General features: G+C 36.6%; 1 pseudogene; it reads left to right on the top strand.

The window, feature by feature from the left end:
* The first annotated feature begins 1,861 nt into the window (after positions 1-1,861).
* Positions 1,862-19,849, top strand: LOC140858116 (probable acyl-CoA dehydrogenase IBR3; annotated as a pseudogene).
* The last annotated feature ends 326 nt before the right edge of the window (positions 19,850-20,175 follow it).

Genomic DNA, 20,175 nt, shown 5'->3' with positions numbered 1-20,175 from the left:
ATATATCGATAAAATATATATTATTTTTTAAATAATTATATAATTAATAAAAAATAATATTTTAGAGATAGTATATTTTTTAAATGAAAAAAAAAATATCTGATCTGATGATTGGGTTGCATTGAAAAGCAAAAAAAAATTATAAAAATAAAATAAAGATGCTTTTGTCCATTTGATATCGTATCCAACCTCACATATGGCACAGCCTCCGTCCGCCATATGTACATTGCGCTTTCACGCCCCTCTCGCCAAGTCCCCTTGCTGGCTCGCTCTCTCACCTACTCATTATGGTTAAATTGGCAAGGCAATAAGAACCAGAAACAAAACATAACTTTGTCACCGATAGAGACACATGTTGTGGGCCCCCAGACGGACTTTACTTGTTGGTATGTTTTCATGGTTGGAGATTTGGTGTCGGTGTGGTGGAGAATTAGTAGGCTAGGCTGTATTCACAAATTACTCACACTTTCCAAAAAAAGTAATTGATCATTGGTCCAATTCTGGAAAGTTTACCAATGTTCTTATAACATGCCATACAAAAACTCTTCTGGATTAGATTGGATTGCATTGAAAAGCAGAAGAAGAGTTGTAAGGAATAAAATGAGGATCTTTTGTCCATCCGGCATTGCCTCATATCATATGTAAGTTGTTTTCTTATCAGATGTCATGCATCCAGCCGTAACAAGCTGTTCTCTTCTCCGTTAATATTTAATGTTGACTTTATTAATAATTTATAAAATATTTATTTATGTGCATTAGCTTTAAAAGAAAGGGCATTAAATCTCCCATTGATTAAAAAAAATATATATATATATATGAGGATGTAACTTTTGAAGGATACTCCTTTTCAAACTTTCTCACAAAAATTTTTATTAATTAAATATTATTTTATATATTCATAAAATATATATAATTTTTTAAATAATTATATAATTAATAAAAATAATATTTAAGAGATGATATATTTTTTAAATAAAATAAAAATTATTTTATAAAATTAGATTGCATTACAAAGCAAGAAAGATGTACAAAGAATAAAATAAAAATACTTCATATCCATCCGGTATTGCACTCAACCACATATAAATTTTTCACCTATCAAATGTCTCGCATCCATTCATAATAAATTGTTATCTTCTTTATCAATATTTAATATTTTTTTATTAATAATTTATAAAATATTTATTTATGTGTATTAACTTCAAAAGAAAAGATATTAAAGGCCTTGCGGATTAAAAAAATGGAGTGAGAATGGATCTTTAGGAGGATCCAAAAGAAATTTTTCTTGAACTTTCTTATAAAATTATTTATTAACAAAATAAATATTTTATATATTAATAAAATATATTTTAATAATTAAATAATTAATAAAAATAATATTTTAAAGATAGTATATTTTTTAAATAAAAAAATAATTATCTTATGACTTCTGCTTTAGTAGCAACAGTGATTACTAGGATTTTTTTTTTTTTTTTTTTGGTAAAGCTGGGAAACTTCTTTTACACTAGGTCCAAAAGATTATATTTTAATATATTTTAGTAAAAAATAATAACACTAATAATATATTGTTATTTTTAAGATGTATATTTTCAAAATAAAAGATATATCCCGTAATAACTGCTATTTTTCTTTAAAGGCGTGTCCTTTTCATGCGGGACCCACAGCGTTATTAGAATAACCGCCACGTGGTGCACGTCGCATCGGGTATAGTTTCTCATTCATCTTTCGCTCGAAAAATACAGCCCCAACTCTCCTCCCAGGCGACCCGCGGGGGACAGGATAACCCCGTCGATGCCCCACACGCGGGCCCTATCATCCTATTGCCGTACCTCCCCCCTTTTTAATTCCGTTCCCTTTTCTTTTGCCCACTGTTCAAATCTCTCTCTCTCTCTCGGCGTTCTGAGCTAGCAAGGGTTCTCCGATGGCGATGCTCACTTCCAATCTCCTCGACCCGGTGAACTCGGGGCACCGGTTCGACGAGGCGGCGCTGCTCCGCTACGCTGCGGCCAACGTGGAGGGCTTCCCGCCGCCGCCGGTGGACCTGACCGTCTTGCAGTTCGGCCACGGCCAATCCAACCCCACCTTCTGCTTGGAAGCCGTTTCCCGAGTCTTCCCTGGGGCTGTCAAGCGCTACGTCTTAAGAAAGAAACCCCCCGGTGTTCTCCTCGAGTCCGCTCATGCTGTTGAGAGGGAGTTCCAGGTCTCGCTCTTCTCCTTCTCATCTTTTATATCCAAATTTTCTTCGGTTGTGAGCTCTATATGCGATGATTGTTTGGGAAAGGGAAAAGACCGAATTTTGGGTTCGGGATGAAGTGGAATTATGGATCCTTATGCTTCCTCGCATGTAACGATCGTTATAAAAGATGGACTTTTTTCTGGCAGCACCAGTTAATTTTATAATTTGATAAAAGAAATGGTGGGTTCTTTTCTTGTATTGGGCGAGTACATCTCGAGTTCTGAAGAGGTGACTATTGCTCGCGCAAATGGGTTGCACCTTTCGATGCAGTTCAAAGGAGAAAAAAATTGGTATGACATGAAATAAGCTTATGAGAATCTTGATGCGTTATTTCGACAGTTATAACAAGAGAAGTGATTTGTTCTCGTAGTATGGCTTATTGCCCCTGACACTGAACCTATATCCTCACTTCCATTGTGCCTTAATCCTTGGAGGTGAAAGTGGATCAGATAATATCCATCCAGATACATTTTTGTATCTGAATCTATTCAGATACAGATAGAAATTTGACCATCCAATTAATATCTGTATCCATATTAATATCTATCAAAAAAAAATGGATATGGATAAGGATAGGCAATTATATGATCCATATCCAAGTATCTGATTCTATTTATAATACTATTTAATTTTATATAACACTCGTTAACTTTTAAAGAAAATATATAGCCACATTAATATGCTGGTAATTTGATTTACCATCCACTTGGTCATATCTTTGATTTTGTGGTTATGAAGTTTAATTATCCACTTTATATCCATATTTATATCCATATTTGCAGTATCCGATTTGTATCCGTTTAAGACAAATATAGATATAAATTTTTCAATCTGACTAATATTTGTATCTATATTTGTATTTGTTAGAAAAAACAAATATAGATATGAATATACTAGTATCCGATCCATATCCGATCCAATTTCAACCCTACTAATCATCAAAAAGTGTGCACTGGAAGTTTGGGACTGCTGAGCTCTATGCTTTGTTTTTATGTTTGCAATTGAACACATTTTTTCTAGCAAATGTGATTCTTTAGAACATTTTACAATTCAGCCATTATGTAAGATTCTCCTAAATCACATGCTCGCTGATTACAAACCAGAGTTTGCAAATCATAGTTGTTTTTCTTCATTCACCCCATCTAGCTACTTCCTATATTTCTTCAGTAAGATATATCAAGAATAAACAGTGAGTCTGTGCTTATCAAGTTGAACCGGAAAAGGCTAGGTTCTTGGTAGTTCTATTTGCTCAGCGGTTAATATCTAGTTTTCATAACTCAATAGTTGTCAACTTGTCATGCATTCTGGCATATTGACTTGCCTACATGCTGATCTTCACTTTTAGCTAATGTTTATCTTAGTTCAAATATTTTTAGCTCAAGGTGTTTATATTATTTTCTGAAAAAAAGGTAAAGGGAAGCATTCTAGTCATTGTTCAATCTTCAATTTATAGATAGATCTCCATTACAATGTGATATTTGTCATGCACTGGCCTTATTTTCTTCCACCTTTATTTGGTTGATTATTAAATATTTGTGCATGGTTCTTTTAACCAAACAGGGTACAAATGAGTTGATATAATGACACTGCGCAGGCTAATTTGTAAAACGAGTAGTTCTTCCATTTAATTCAGTAATTGCATTGCAGTTTCATGTGTTATTTTAGTTTCTTTTCCCCTGCCTCTCCACTGTTTCCATTTGATTTTTCGATGATGAAACAGGTTCTCAAGGCATTAGGTGTTCATACAGATGTTCCAGTTCCTAAGGTTTTTTGTCTGTGCACTGATACGAGCATACTCGGAACATCTTTCTATATAATGGAGTATTTGGAGGGACGGATGTTTCTAGATAATAAGCTACCAGTAAGATTCATGATCCTTGATTTGCTTGTATTTTCTGAAGTTGGTAACAGTTTAGCATATGTTATTACAATATCAAATTGAATACCTGGGTTAGGAAGGTCTGAGCTTGCTATTCTGTACCTTTTTTTCTTTTTTTTTTTTTTAAATTTTATAGATGAATGTTTTAACTAATCCTTCATTTCTGTGACAGGGAATTATCCTGAAAGGAGGAAGGCAATATATCAAGCAACTGCGAGAGCTCTAGCTTCTCTACACAAAGTTAATGTGGATTCCATTGGGCTACAAAAATTTGGGAGGAGGGAAAACTACTGCAAGAGACAGGTAAGTTCACTTGTTTACTTCAAATGGCTTAACTATTGAACTATGATTTACCTGTACTCCTGTCCGTGTATAAGGATGCCTCCAAATTCTCTGGTGGGCATCTTATTATAAAAAGCCTTTTTATGAATGAGTTCATGCTCTCAGTGTGGAACCAGTAGCCATTGCCTGAATGGATTGTGAAAACTGGATCATTTATTTTCATGACTATTTTACTGTTTTATTTTGATTTTTTACTATTAAATAAGTGAACCTTTTTGTTCCATGAAAGGAAGAAGTGTGGAAAAATATGATAATAAGGGCATAGAGAGAGATTGTTGTGATGGATTTTTGGTAATACACATGGGATAGAGAAAACATATGTACATTAGAGGAAGTTGGAAAGCTCAGTGGTTCGAGGATAAAGTAGTGAAGCATCTGGGTGGCTTGGTTATTTTTGGCAGTCTCTTATTGATTATGATATTCATATATGCTAATATATGCTAAACTTCTACCTCCTTAGTTGTGTATTCACATTGAGGACCAAGTGTCAGAGCTGGGCTAATTGGAGTGTGAGAAGCATATTTGCATGGGTCTGGTATTTGGTGCCTTGATGTGTGTCTGTTAACCTATGCAAGTTGGTGTGCTTTTTGATATTAGCATGCTGCTAAATAAGGGTGTCTTCAGAAGTATATATTAGATTAACCAAATAAAGGCAAAGTTAAGAGTAGTCATTCCTTGAACTAGTGAAATTGGGTCCGAATACCTTGCATGAATCAAATAAACTTTGTAAATTGATGGAGATTACCTTAGGCATATTGCTAATTTTGCTCGCAATACTAAATAAAGGGCATCACAGTGCCCAAGGCTCCTTCCATCATGGAGTCTGGGGAGGGTTAAATATACACAGCCTTACCCCTATATTTGGAGAGGTTGTTTCTATGTTTCGAACTTGTGACCTCCAGGGCATAGCATAGAACTATATCAGGTTTCTTAATATACTCGCAGACTTTTAGACAAACATGAAAAATTAATGTTGATATGCTTCAATGAAAATGCTCATCTGTCTGTGATAGGTAGAAAGGTGGGAGAAGCAATATCTTGCTTCAACTGGTGAAGGAAACCTGATCAAAATCCTAAGATGCTAGATCTGGCTAGTTGGCTGAAGCAACATATTCCACAGGAAGATTCCTCAGCAGCATCAGGCACTGGTCTTGTTCATGGGGACTTTCGGATTGATAACCTAGTCTTTCATCCTGTTGAGGTTGGTTATTTGCATATATGCTCAACTATTGCATTTGCATTTTGCTTTATTCAAACAAATAGCTGCATACTAGGGAGAGTAAGAGGAAGAGAGAGAGGATATAATATAAGTATTGTTTTCCATGCCTATGTCGCTTGGTGTGCATTCAATTGAAATTTACATAATCGACTATTTTGGATAGCTTTATAATGAAAATAGATATCTCTATTTTCTACACTTTTAATGATTATGTTTATTGTGTGTACATTTAAAATTATACTTTTTTTTTTCCATAAAGAGAAACTAAAATACACTTGTTACATCTTAAAAATCTCCATATTACAAACTAAAGAAAAGAAAAATTTCGAAGGTTACACACACACACACACACACATATGTATGTATGTATGTACATACGTGCATACATACACACACATATATATGATTACATATGTGTATGACTGTATGAGTAATCCCCAAAAGCACAAGTTCAGATCTTATCGCTGGGGCCATTTTATGAGTTTTCTTTGTTTTGCTTGATAAAACATGATCTCCTTGGAACTATGGAAGGGGGGAGGAACATTATGATAGGCTGGCTCTTGTATGCCTAAAAGTTATCATATTATTGGAGTCTGATCTATCTCTTCTCTTTTTTAACCACAATAACAAGATCTTGTTGGACAGTGGGATGATCCTGCATCAGATAGGCAAGGGATATTAGGTGGCTTGAAATACGTATGAGCCCATCAATCCATCAGCTTAAGCTTTTGGTCTGGATTTAGCTGTCCATTTCGCTTTGTTCTCTCTCATTGTTTTTCATTTGTCTCCCTTCTTCGGGTTTCATCCTGTTGGTTCTCCATGTCCGAGGGAATGATGGAAAGTGGGATGGTCCCACATTGGATAGGAAAGGGACTTTAGGTACATGTTGAAAGCAATAGGGGAGAAGGGAGCGAATGGATAGCTAAGGGGTGGCTGGCTTTGATACCATGTTAGCAACCCATCTCAAAAGCTTAAGCTGATAGATGGATGGGCTCATGTGTCTTTTAGGCCACCTAATGTCCCTTGTGTATCTGATGTGGGCTATCCCAATCTCTAGCACCCCTTTGCACATGGAGAACCTGCAGGGCAAAATCTGAAGATCAACATGTGAAAAGCAAGGGGGAGAATGAAGTGAAATGAGATGGTTAAAGGATGATAACTCCGATGCCATGTCAGCAGTCCAGCCCAAAATCTTAAGTTTATAGGAGGGTGGGTTTGTGTATTTAAGGCCACCTAAAGTCCCTTGCCTATCCGACGTGGGACTATCCCACTCTCCAACAAAAATTACTGGAATGAAAGATACAACTTTTAAATATGGCTCTTGTGAGGGTTCTATAGCATGTTGTAGTTGGCTTTTGACTTCGAACTATCTTAAAATGAGTAATGGCTATCTCATCTTTTTTTGTATCCCTGCTAATGGGCTAATGAATGTGTAGCATTTCTTCTCATACTTTACACCATTTTTTATGTGCCTTTTGATGTTATAATTGGCCCTGAGATATCTACACTAGGCAGCAATCAGTTTGACATCCAGAAAAGTGATGAACGCCCCTTGGGCTAATAAGCACCTGATATACTGCTGTTCTGATATTTATACAAGAAGGCTCACGATTTTCCTTCATTTCTTCTACAGGATCGAGTTATTGGTATTCTTGATTGGGAACTATCAACTTTGGGGAACCAAATGTGTGATGTTGCATACAGCAGCTTGGTACTTTCTCCTTTCTTTCATTCTTTTGTATTATACTTATAAGTATACTGCTTTATTTGTATTATATCATTACTACATTTTCTGTAATTTATGATATCCATTTCTTGCATAACATACACAGACCCTGTTTCCTTTGTACTCGTTTCCTTGTCCTATCTTCCAGTATTAAAAGGATTTCGTGTCATCATGGATTGCATTGTTGTAGTTCTAACTTGTTATTTCTCTAATTCTAGGAGGCTATTGATTATGGCTTAAGTGTTTAATAGGCCATGATCCTTCCATATTACTTTCAGGTGGTGAAAATTTGATGTATCAGGATTCAGGTGCTTTAATTTGTTTGGATTAGTTTGTCACTTTGAAAATTTACTTCAGCTACTTTCACATTTGCAATAATGTAATGAATGAGTGATGGAAAAATATTTACTTAAATATGCCAAAAATTTCTGTATAACAGGAACATGCTTTACACATAGCTATGATCATATACATTTCATAGGTCATTCAACCCATATACCATAGCTCATCTTTCTTTTACTAGATGAATGCTTTGAGAGAATGAATTTCTTATCCAGGTTGTGCTACATAGTCTTGCATTTAGGTTAATGTATATGAATCTTATTAGTTTGAGTTGTTCTAACCAGAGCATCATGCCCTATTCAATCATTCAAATGCTTGCTCTTTCTTTCACACCCACTTCTGAATGCTGTCATCGAAGTACGTCATCTCAGTACCAGGCCCTGTACTGGTGCTACCCTGTTATTGTGTCAGTATTCTTGGTATTGAGGTTGGTTTGGCATACCGCATGTTGATATGTCCCCTGTACCACATGCAGGTACTGAACTAACACAATACAGTATGCCCCATACCTCTTGGCTCGGTACAGTATGGCATGCCTTGGTTGTCACCTTCTTTGCTGCGACTTCCTTTCAGATCAATCATCATTTATTGCTGGAACAATTTTTTTTCTAAATTACTGCTTCTTAGGTGCTTCTGATTTTTTAACTATGCTTCACTATATCTGCATGTGCTGCCAATTCAGGCAGCTAAGATGTGGGTTAATCATTTTCAAATGTACTCAGCTGATGGATAAGAAACATCATAGCGGATACTGCAAAATCCATCACATGTATCACTAGCAACATTGACAGAAGTCACAGAACTAGTTAAAGAATTGGCATGCTCTTACATGGTGCATGTCTGGTATAATTTCAATCTTTCCATATCATTTAATCAGTACTATCATGAATTTTAGCTCTAAATATGTAGAGTTTATATTTTGTAATTACCATCAATTGAAATATTTTAAAATAGTGCCTGCAAAGCATGAAATGATTGTCTAAAGCTTTTGAACACAATAGTGTCAAGTCAAACTTGACTTAATACTTTTTGCAGCCTTATATTGTGGACGTGATGCTAGTTGATAGAGAATCATATGGAGGATTTGAATTTAATGGTACTCCAGAAGGCATTCCTTCTTTAGCAGAATACCTGGCTGTATACTGCTCTGCTTCAGTAAGCACTGACTTGATGGTTCTGTTTTTAGCAATCTTCTGGTGGTGACTTCATTTATCACATTGGCCCTTCGTCCCATACTTACTATTGCTAACCTTTTTATCTGAAATTGATCTCAGGGAAAACCCTGGCCAGCTGCAGGCTGGAAATTCTATGTTGCCTTTTCTTTGTTCCGAGGGGCATCCATTTATGCAGGAGTATATCACAGATGGACTTTGGTATTCACCCTCCCTAATGCAAAATTTCAACATGTTGTTTATTTGTATTTAAATGCCAAACACAAATGCAGGGTAATGCTTCTGGTGGTGAGCGTGCTCGATATGCTGGAAACATAGCTAATGTTTTGATTGATTATGCCTGGGCATTTATTAATAAAAAATCTGTGCTTCCTCTTCAGCCCCCACAAGGTACTTATGTTATCAAAATTAATTTCAGATCTTGTCAAGTGGTTATTTTCATGCCAGTAAATATTTACTTCTGTGAGCATTCTTGTGTATGTTAGATGTTCTGGTTGTATTCTTATTATAAAGAACTTCTGTCAAATGGAGTTTAGAATCATGTGTTATTGCTGAGCAGAACTGTTTCAGCCACAGTGTTGATTATTGACTTCAATCCATATTTCAAAATTCTTTAAAACCAAAGGACGAAAAGAAAATATGGAAATTGAGAAACTCTGAGATTAGACTAAAACATTTAGAAGTGTAGAAGATAGAAGGATGAAATAGAGGCTGAACGTTTTTATTTTTTCTGGCAGAAATGGAAAGATATATGGAGGGATGCACCATGCATGTAGATAATAGTTATCATATGATTTGATATTTTTTGTTTTTCTCATCAAAAAAATATGGTATATATTTGAGGACTGAAAAAGATTATAGTTAATATATCTTAAAAACTATTTATATCAATCATGGGACCAACTTTGTTCCTCAGAAGCATATTAGATATTGGAGATAATCTGCTTATTAGATATTAATATGTAGAATGCTTTTGTACCAGTAGAAGCATTTCCTAGAACTTAGGTATCTTCTGAGGATGCTGCTGGCAAATGATGATAATGCTGAGCATTCATCACCTAGTATATCAGCTATACCTTTTCCTATTGACTTCCATCAAGGAAAATTTCACAGCAATAACCATTTATGTTTTCATAAGAGTGAGGGCTAAGGTTCGCCGAACCATCTCGAGCCAAGTGATTTTGGGCATGCCAAACCATACCAACGGCCTACCGGTGTGGTTTGGGCTTTCAATTTAGAACACCTAGAAAATAAAGGGAGAAGGAAGAGAGGAAGAGGGGGGGGGAGGGAGAGAGAAGAAGGTTGGTGGTGCCATCGATATCCTGTCAAGACCATCGGAGGGCTATTGAGGCCTCCAGAGTTCTGTCTAAGTCCAAATAGATGAAAATAGATAGATAGATAGATAGATAGAGTGAGAGAGAGAGAGAGGGAGGGAGGGAGAGAAATGGAAGGAGGGGAGGCCGGTGGGTGACTATTGGAGGGCCGCTGAGGCCCTTGGAAGGCTGAAATCTCCTTCGACTTCTGTGAATTGAAACATGGGTGATTGTCCCTTGTTTCGAATAGGGCAATTTTTTTTTTTTTGCCCTGATTCATAGTGAAGTCCGGCAACAGTCTGTTTCAAACCAATGGAAGCCCCCTCGGGTGGGGGGGATTCCGTTCTTATGGAGGCCTCCGCGGTCCTCCGACAGCCACCACCAGCCTCCCCCTCCTTTCGTTTCTCTCTCTCTTCCTCTCTCTCCCTCCATGGCCCTCTGATGGCTACTGCCGGTGTCTCCGCCAACCTCCCTTTCCTGTCTTCCTCCCTCCCTCTCTTTTTTAATACTTTAGTTCTCCCTCCTTCAACTTGTTTGCCGTGTTGGTTGGACCTGGTATAGTCTGATATGGGGATGTATCGAACCATACCGCCCGACTGGTCAGCATGGATCTGATTCTATTCTGCGTACTTTCATGAGGACTGATTTGAAGTGGACAGAATCACCTCATTGAACAAAACCTGACTAAATTAATCCTGGTAGCTTACCTATTGTTTTAAAACTCTGGGATTTTTTCAAAGCATTAAATTTTAAATTGGCCAAACCATGTGGTTTAGTGATTTTGCCCAAGCTGCATCATCTTCCTAAAACATTATCATGGCACCCCATTTTTGAACTACTCAAAGAGTAATAGTTGAAGTCTTGGAAAGCTTATTTAGGAAAACTTATGCTTTCAGGGATCACTTGCTATTTATGCTGTTTACTAACTGGATAAACTCACTCCAGATCTCCTGCATTCTTACTTTTTAAGATCATGACTGAGTTCTGAACAACTCCATCTAACAATACTCTGATAAACACTATATTGTGAAAGATGCTGTAAATCGTTGTTACAAGTTCAACTGTTCTGTGGCTTAGGTTGATGATTGCTGTACCCCTCATGGGAAATAAATGGCATAAAAGAATTCACATAACATAATGCTCATAGTTTGTGGTTGATTCAGTTACTGTGGTCATTTGTCTGGGTAACTTCTGTTCTTTTAGGCTCATTTTTACAGCATGGTAGCAAATTAATGCCAGCATTTATTCTCATTTTTCAATGCAGAAGGTCAATGTTAGAAGAAGACCTTAATGACTCGAACCAAAATCTAGTCTCTTATAGTTTGCAATATTTTCATTTGGATATCAAGATAAGAAACTTAATTTTTGTTCAGTGTGCATGTATGGTTTATAAATACTATATCAGTATCTTTTCCACATCAAGATTTTAGTTGCTTCAGAGATCTACAAAACATGTCACTCTTGGGATTTGTATTCAGTATTCTGGATTCAGAAGTTTCTTGGAAAAATTGGATAAAGAGAAAGAAGATTCATACCCTGCATAAGAACAGGGCAAATTTGTACTAGTCAAAAGGTTTTGAACTTCGTAATAAATTACTAATGTTTATGGAAATCATATTTACCCAATGGAAAGCGGTTTATGAACTTGCACAATCAACTGCACGCTGGACAATTCATCCACAAGAAGAAAATTAATAGAGTTAGCAAAGAGAGAAGGCCTGTGGAACTTGTGGATCCCTGTATTATCTTATCCATATACTCTTTATTTTCATTTATCTTTTGATCCACTTATAGGGTGAAACAAATTTTGTGTTTGATCCATGCTTTCTTCAATATACTTCTATTAGTTTATTTTTAAGCAATTGCTGCTTGGTTATGAAGTGATGGCATATTTTTTTGTAATTAGTTGTGTATGGCTGTGGTTCATGTGCAGTTGGACAGTGCTGCTAGGAGCAAGGAAACTTGCTTTTTGATGGAGAAGATCATGCTTCTGCAGGATACTGGAATGATCATTTGCTAGGTGCAGGGCTTTCAACCTTGAGTATGATATTTGTGTGAGATAATGGGCCGTTCTGTTTGGCACCACAAATTTTTAATTGTGGTGCGCGACACTGTAATATGGAGGTACATAAAAGCCCATTATGTCCTAAATGCTTTAGTGACTGTGTTTTAATCTGGTGAACCTCTCATAACATTTGTCATAGTTTCAGTCAGGAATGTCTTTTGTTATCAATGGCAGTAATTCATATTTATGGTTTCTTTTGCTTTGTGACTGCTAATGATTACTACATTGATGAATTACATCATTATACATTCAATGGATTGTTTTTGATATCTTTTAATATTGACAGTGAAGTAGCAAAATTTTCATTTGCTCCCTTTATGGTCACCTGGTCATAAGTAGACTCAAAAAGAATTGGAAATACTTTAATTTAAATAAGACATCTAGCTTTAGTTTGAAGAAACTCAAGTTGGGGACTGAATTTGAGTCTAAGCGGAAAGTCATGAGTATTTTTGCATGAAAGGATATAAAAGTATGTTTGCTGTTGTAAGATAGGTGTTGTTTCTACCAGTACTTCACAGGCACCAAATATATTTTAGATTAAACTTATGCATCAAGATTATTAGATGGAAAATGTCCTTGGGAATCTTCATTAGAATTGAACAAATATTTGATACACGACAACTTCAGGAGATTTTCTTTTCCTAAAAAATGACCTTAAAATTTTGAGTAGATTTTTTCAGCATCAATACTGCAACAATCCATATACTTAAATGATAAACCTAATTACTACCTTTTCAATGAATTATAAAGCAAGAAAGTGAGGTCTCATATGCAAATGTTAAAGGGCCCTGAGCTATTGAAGTTTAATGAAAAAATCAATGCCGGGAACTTTTTAAATAAGATAAGTGATGTTTAAATGATCACCACAATATCAACTAACATAACTCCATTTTGACTTGTTATAAATAAACTCGTCGGCGTGGAACATTCATGCCTTCCCGCCCCCAACCGCCAAACCAAAGCCCAGTTAAGTCTTAATAGACATGGATGCTAAGTAGGCTGTCAATTGGTAGAGCCATTCCAAGTGGACTGAGAGTCCCTACCTGTAGAAATGAGTTGGTTCAAATTTTGATCCCTGAAGCCCTATTGTACCCGAAATAGGATAAAGCCCAAACCTTTTTGGGCTGTTTGAAACATGTTGGAAAAGAACTGTGGCCCAATTTGAGCTTGACCTTGCCTGGAAATAGTATCCAAACTCCAGTCAGGTTGGGCCTTATACCCTTGGTCTGGCTTTGAGCCAGGTCAGCCTCTGACCTGAGGTTTAAACCACAGGCTCTATTCAGGCTTGAGTCTTTCCTAGCCCATTGATACCCTTGATGTGAATGATCCTTAGGGAAATCCATAACATAAACAGCTTATATTGTAGGCCTTGTTGTTAGACATTACAAACTGTTCCCATCTTTACTGCAGGATCAATGGTTTTACTTTTATCATAGTTTATATGCCATGCTTTTGGATGAAGCTTTCAGCAATGCTACATGGGCTTGGGTATGAGTGTGGGTTGTGGGCTTGTAAGTGTGGATCCTTTAAATCTTTCCAAGTTTTGGGTAAATCAAAGAATCCAGGTTACTGCATTTTGCCGAGCTATCATTGGCATGTTGAGTCTCTTGATGCACTTGTTGACAGGGACTCTTCTGCTGGAAAAGGAGTATGGTCTAAGGAATGCTGAAATACGCTCTCCTCAAACATGGTGCTTGTCATTTGGATGTTAGACATTATTTTTATGGATAGCCTCTTGATAAGCTTGTGGTGCCTGTTTGGCATGAACAGCTACCGGAAGAGACTATGACTCAATTTTGAGAAATAATCAGTGGTTGCAATGCATGTATTATGTCCTTTGGATGGTGATGCGATATTGCCATCTATGTCAAAAAAGCCTAGCAGGGCAATGCATTAGGGGACAATCAGCAGAAAGATGGCTCTGAGGATGAGCATGACAAGAAAATTGACATGAGAATTAACTGTTGCTTCAAAGGGATGGCAAGAAATGAGGAACCAGACGATCAGGAGAGCATGTAGGCTCTGAAGAAGGTATAGGGTGATCTGGATGGTCCTATTTGACAATTTAATAGTTTATCCTCATTCAAGTAGTTGGGAATTATGAAATGACTACAAAATTATTTAAGGTCACTACAGTTGACATTTCATCTTGAAGAGCCCTGCCATCATTGAGCAAACTGATACTAGATAATGTTTTTGTTGGGTTTTGTATTTTTTGTCACCGAGTGGCTCTGTATCTGTTGAGATGAACAAACTCCTGTATGATTAAAATATTGTTTAAACAATAAAGGGAATCTATTACTTGATGAAAGCTCGACAAGCAGACTGTAATAGAGTGCTCAGGGACTGACATTTAGTCTCACATTTATAGTCGGAGAAGTTCATGTTGAGGGTGTAGACCATGATTTGAAAATTTGATTTTTAAAGTACTTATGAAATATATATCAGACTCTGGAAATGACAATCAATTCAACATGCCATAATATGGTGATAGTTGCTGTTTCCTCCACACCTTTTCTTCATCATGTCAATATACAATGAGTATTTGTGATCCATGATTTGATATAAAAGCTTATAAATCCTTTTCAACCTTTAACACATTTACACTTAAATGAATATGTTCCATCGAGGAAACTAGGCATCTTTGTAATCTTGGATATCATTGTTCTCTCCTCATTTTTGTCATTTAACAACATGTTTTTTAAGGTCTTTCTACTTGCTCCAAATTCTAACTATTTGATTTCACCCCCACATCCCCCACAGCACAAAAAAGAAGGAAAGAGGTTTTTTTTGGGGGGGGGGGGTGGTGGGTGCATGAATCAAATAGTTAGAATTTGGAGCCACTAGAAAGACCTTAAAAGACATATTGTTAAAATGCGGAAAAAGAATATTCAAGTTCACTGATATGTCTTGTCTCAGTGCTTGTCAAGTTCAATGATCACATATGGCGTGACAATAATATTCTGATTCCAACTATGGTTTTCTGTTTAGGTTTGTTGAGATATGGAACTAAGGAACAACTTAAAGAGTGGCTTATTCCTTTACTAGAAGGAAAAATTCGGTCTGGATTTGCAATGACGGAGCCACAAGTTGCATCTTCTGATGCAACCAACATTGAATGCTCGATTACTAGGTAAGATCATATGGCAGGCTGAAACAATGTTTGGTTTAAAGATGCAAATTCCTTGCAAAAACACTATATATTGTCTTCCCAGGCATATCACATGCAAAATTATTAAACTTTCATCATTTGCCTTCCATTTATGCTGCAAGCATTTGGTTCATCACTGTTTCTTGGGTTTATGGAATTTTTGTATACTTTTTCTTTGTCTAGTTGGTATAACATGCAATTTTGCATATTGTTTACATCCATTTCGTGTTCATGTGGTATCCAATAACTTATTTTTGTACATAAAGCAACTTTCATAATGTTACTGTTCTGTTCAAATTGGGATGTTGGATGGGTAATCTTGTACTTCAGTCCTTTCTGATCGTTTAAAGTTTTTTCTCATTATTTTTTACATTGGTTGTAGGTTATTTTCTGTTACAACAGCCAGTGCCATATATTTATATCAAATAATTATTTGCCTGATATATATTATATACTCGGTAGTTCACTGTGTCCACATTCTGCATACTCAAGCAATGCATTTTTCTTTATCCAAATTCAATTTAGTTGGCTTTTCTAGTTAAATGATCTATACTGTGTTTTAGTTAGCATAAGCAGACTTATGGGCACTGTTTTCAGATTTATAAACTTAAAAGCATCATCTCTGCTTCTTTTGGATTAGGTTGTTTTCATTATGAAGTAGAACCAGTCAATCTTAATCAGGAGGATAGAAAGCATGCTGCATCGATTTTGAAGGATGGTTAGACTTGGAAATTTTGTATAAAAGTGATAATTGATATAATTTAAATGCTTTTTGTTGGTAAGATAATCTAAATGAATAGATCCATGATGTCCAAGAACTTGCATGATAATCTAATTTTGTATGATAATTCTACAGCAGGCCTAGTTCAGTAGTTGAGCCTGTTCAATGAATTTCCACTAGAAGTCACATGTTTGCACTGTACTCGATGAACAGAAAGTAAATGTTTGAGAAGAAAAACTTTTGCTGTTTTGCATGTGTTATTTTTGATGATGTAACTGGCTAAAGTTGGACAAAGTGAGTCGTAAATTGGAAGATGAAAGAATGTACAAAAACATAAGGGTCTTAAGATATTTGAACAAGAACTGATTTACGGCATTGTGATATGAAACAAAATGAGTTGTAAGGCTCTCTCTTGACTGTTTTACAGAGTTAGTGGAGCTGCCGGTGCTAGTTTGGGGTATGTCTCAGGCATTGGCCCATAAATAATTGCCCCCAGGTATTTAGCTTAGACCTTTTTTTCAAAAGAAAAAAAAGGAAGAAAGAAAGAAAAGAAAAGGCATTGCCTGGATGTAACTCTTTAATGGGTTGTTTGAATCTAACAATGGGGGAAATGAAGAAAGAAGGAACTAATTGATTGTTTAACATCCTTGCTTGACTCCATGCCAACCACTTGACTGAAAAGAGCAAACTTCTCCAGAAAAAGGAGGACGAAGGAGAAGAAGAAGAAGAAGAAAAGAAAGGAAGGAAGAAGAGAAATTTGGCTATGGCAATGAACCTTTATAATGATAGAAACCTCATGATCTATTATGACGGGAGGTCAATTCCTTCTAGATGCACCTTTTTGTGGGGAGAAGACTGCAGTTGACTTACATGGTCATTGACATAAAAAATAACTTGTAGTCTGTTCAGAGGTTGTTCAGAACATCTGTGAATTGGATTGCATACTTGTATACTAATATGAATAATGTGTAGTCTTCCTATGGCACGGAGTTGTTTTATTTCATTTTTTTGATGCATTCTTTTTCTTGCTCTTCATGTGTCATGATTCATGAAGTTGAATCATCTACCTGTTCTGTTGTCTCATAAATTGGCAACTGCCCTAGGATGCACCCAACATGGATTTTTACCTTTAGCTGTTGCTGCAATGATGTTTAATGCAGACAGGGAGATTTTTATGTCATTAACGGAAAGAAGTGGTGGACAAGTGGAGCAATGGACCCTAGATGCAAAATTCTTGTAGTTATGGTGAGTTAAAACTGTTGTCATCGCAAGTGGTGCTGAGACACATGAATGATGTTATTTTTCTTTCTTTCTTTATTTTACCCCCAAGTAAACCAAAGATATGAATTGCCATGCAGGGAAAAACAGATTTCACTGCTGCTAAGCATAAACAACAGTCAATGATTTTAGTAGACATCAATACTCCTGGTGTGCAGATAAATAGACCATTATTGGTCTTTGGTTTTGATGATGCACCTCATGGTCATGCAGAAATAACTTTCGAAAATGTGCGTGTGCCAGTAGAAAATATCCTGCTTGGAGAAGGACGAGGGTTTGAGATAGCTCAAGTAAGCATTAGTTAATATCTTCTTAAAGAGCTCCTGAACACTTGAAATTCCTGAACATCTTCATCTTTGCAGGGTAGGCTGGGTCCTGGAAGATTACATCATTGCATGAGACTGATAGGAGCAGCAGAACGTGGCATGCAAATGATGGCTGAAAGGGCTCTTAGAAGGAAAGTTTTTGGAAAGTTGATTGCACAGCAAGGTTCCTTTTTGTCTAGTATTGCCAAGGTAATGCTTTTGCTGATGCATTCACTAAATATTGGTTTTGAGGACTTAGGTTAGCCACCTTAACGCAGAATGCAGAAAACTTGAGAACTAGTGCTAAGTGGTGATAGTTCTAAAGTTAAGTGTCTTGGAATGAATGGACTGCCATCATTTTTTAAGACTACCATTTCATAGTGCTAATGTTTGATTCTTTACACAGAATCTTTGTTGAAGTGAATGGATGCTTGAAACGAATGCAAGTTATAAACCATAGGTATTCGGAAAATTAATATAAACCATAAATTCTAGCATGTCGGTTTTTGCATGAAATTAATCATGACCTATGAGCCTCCTATTCCAAGCACCTAAATCTGCTATCCATTATTATGGACTACCTTCTGAATTAGGATCTACTTGGTAGGTAGGGGAATTGCGTCGAAAGCAAATTTCCTTTGAAAATCCTAGTTTTACATTTTTTTGTTTAAATAAAATATTGAAAATTTTGGCATATCTATTTCCAAATCCCTGAAGTATTTTCCATGTGAAAATTCTATTTTTCCTTTTGCATTTCGAAAGTTTACCTTGCAACCAACCAGAAACTTAAATGCATGCTATTTGAGATCTTTCTGCATTATTATTTTCCAGTTTATCTTATGTGTTCACTTATTTCAAACTCTTCCATTTATCTTCTTTCTCCTTTCCAGGGCTGCAGATTGTCTCTGCATATACTTGTATCATCTCAGTGAGTGCCTTATAATTTGCAGGCTGTGCATTTGCTTCATTCTTGACACCACCAGTTCTTCCTTGAACATCCACCTTGTTCATGCGTGAAACAAGTATATACCTGGGCCCTTATTATTGCCCATTATGTGAACTACTCTTCTGCAGTCTCAAAGGCATGCAGCGAACAAACCGCATAGGTTCACATCCACTTTTATCCACATTTTTAGTTATATTAGGATCTATCGTCCTGACCCAGAATCATTTAATTGTAGAAATTGGCTAAGTGAAACTGATTGTCACTCTCTTTCATCATAATCCATATTCTAGATTGAAAGAAAAAAAAATGACAATTGCTCTTTTCTGTTTATAGAATATCCTTTGAAAGTGTGTAAACTCTTGCAATTTTAATTTCTGTGCAGCCATTTTTTAACATTTGGTCATCTTAATCTAGTGTCTTTTTTGATGAAAAATGCTGACAGCATGATCTGTCATTGGGTTTTACAGTGTCGAATCGAACTGGAGCAGGCAAGGCTCTTAGTTCTGGAAGCAGCTGATCAGCTCGACCGGCTTGGGAACAAAAAGGCCCGTGGAACCATCGCTATGGCTAAGGTACAATCAAGAACTCTACCTGAATATTCCCATTTTTTCCTACCGACTTGAGAAGCAAAACCAATCACCTATCTGGCAGGTAGCAGCACCAAATATGGCTTTGAAGGTGCTCGACATGGCAATGCAAGTTCATGGTGCCGCTGGTTTATCATCGGACACTGTTTTGTCTCACTTATGGGCAACCGCACGGACTTTAAGAATTGCAGATGGCCCCGATGAAGTCCATCTAGGAACCATAGGTAAGCTAGAACTGCAAAGAGCCAGGCTATAAAACTCTATGTTGTGAAGACCTTGACCTTGATGGATGCCTTCGAAGGTACCCAGTTCTCAAAGATACAGGGTATTCAATAAAACCAAAATAAAACAGTCCAGAGGCAGGAAGCAGTGAGGACTTGAAAGGTTGGGGAGCGCATAAGGTAACTGGTGATTCATTATACTTATGATTGCGAAGGTGGATGTTTTCTTAAAGCTGGCATGGATTTGGATGTGAACATAGATTCATTGCTTGAAATGAACTGGAAATCTCTATTGGAAAACCATGTTATACCAAATTTTATAGCTGGAGCATTTTTTTCGCCTTTAGTTGGTATTCTTGAATTACTTCCAGGCCTGAATTTGTGCTGGCCGTGACAAGATTTAGATAGAACTACAAAAAGGCTTAGCCAACTTTGATGCTGCTTGAGCTCATTGCAATTATGCTAAATGCCTGTGTCATCAAGCTATCAGGTCCCCAACAGGCCAATAACTACGTCAGCGAAGCATTTAGGCTACTTAAAACATTTGTATGTTCACAGTGGAATCAGATTTGCCCATTTCAGTAAAGCTCAGCTGAAACCACCGTCATGTAGTGGGAGCTGAACCAGATATGAAATGAAGCTTCTTAAAGCTGGGAACGGGTTTGGTTCCTC

Source organism: Elaeis guineensis, chromosome 5 (assembly GCF_000442705.2).
Source record: "Elaeis guineensis isolate ETL-2024a chromosome 5, EG11, whole genome shotgun sequence".
Lineage (NCBI taxonomy): Eukaryota > Viridiplantae > Streptophyta > Magnoliopsida > Arecales > Arecaceae > Elaeis > Elaeis guineensis.
The sequence above is the reverse complement of the archived record's forward strand: the minus strand, read 5'-3'. Positions and strand labels throughout refer to the sequence as shown.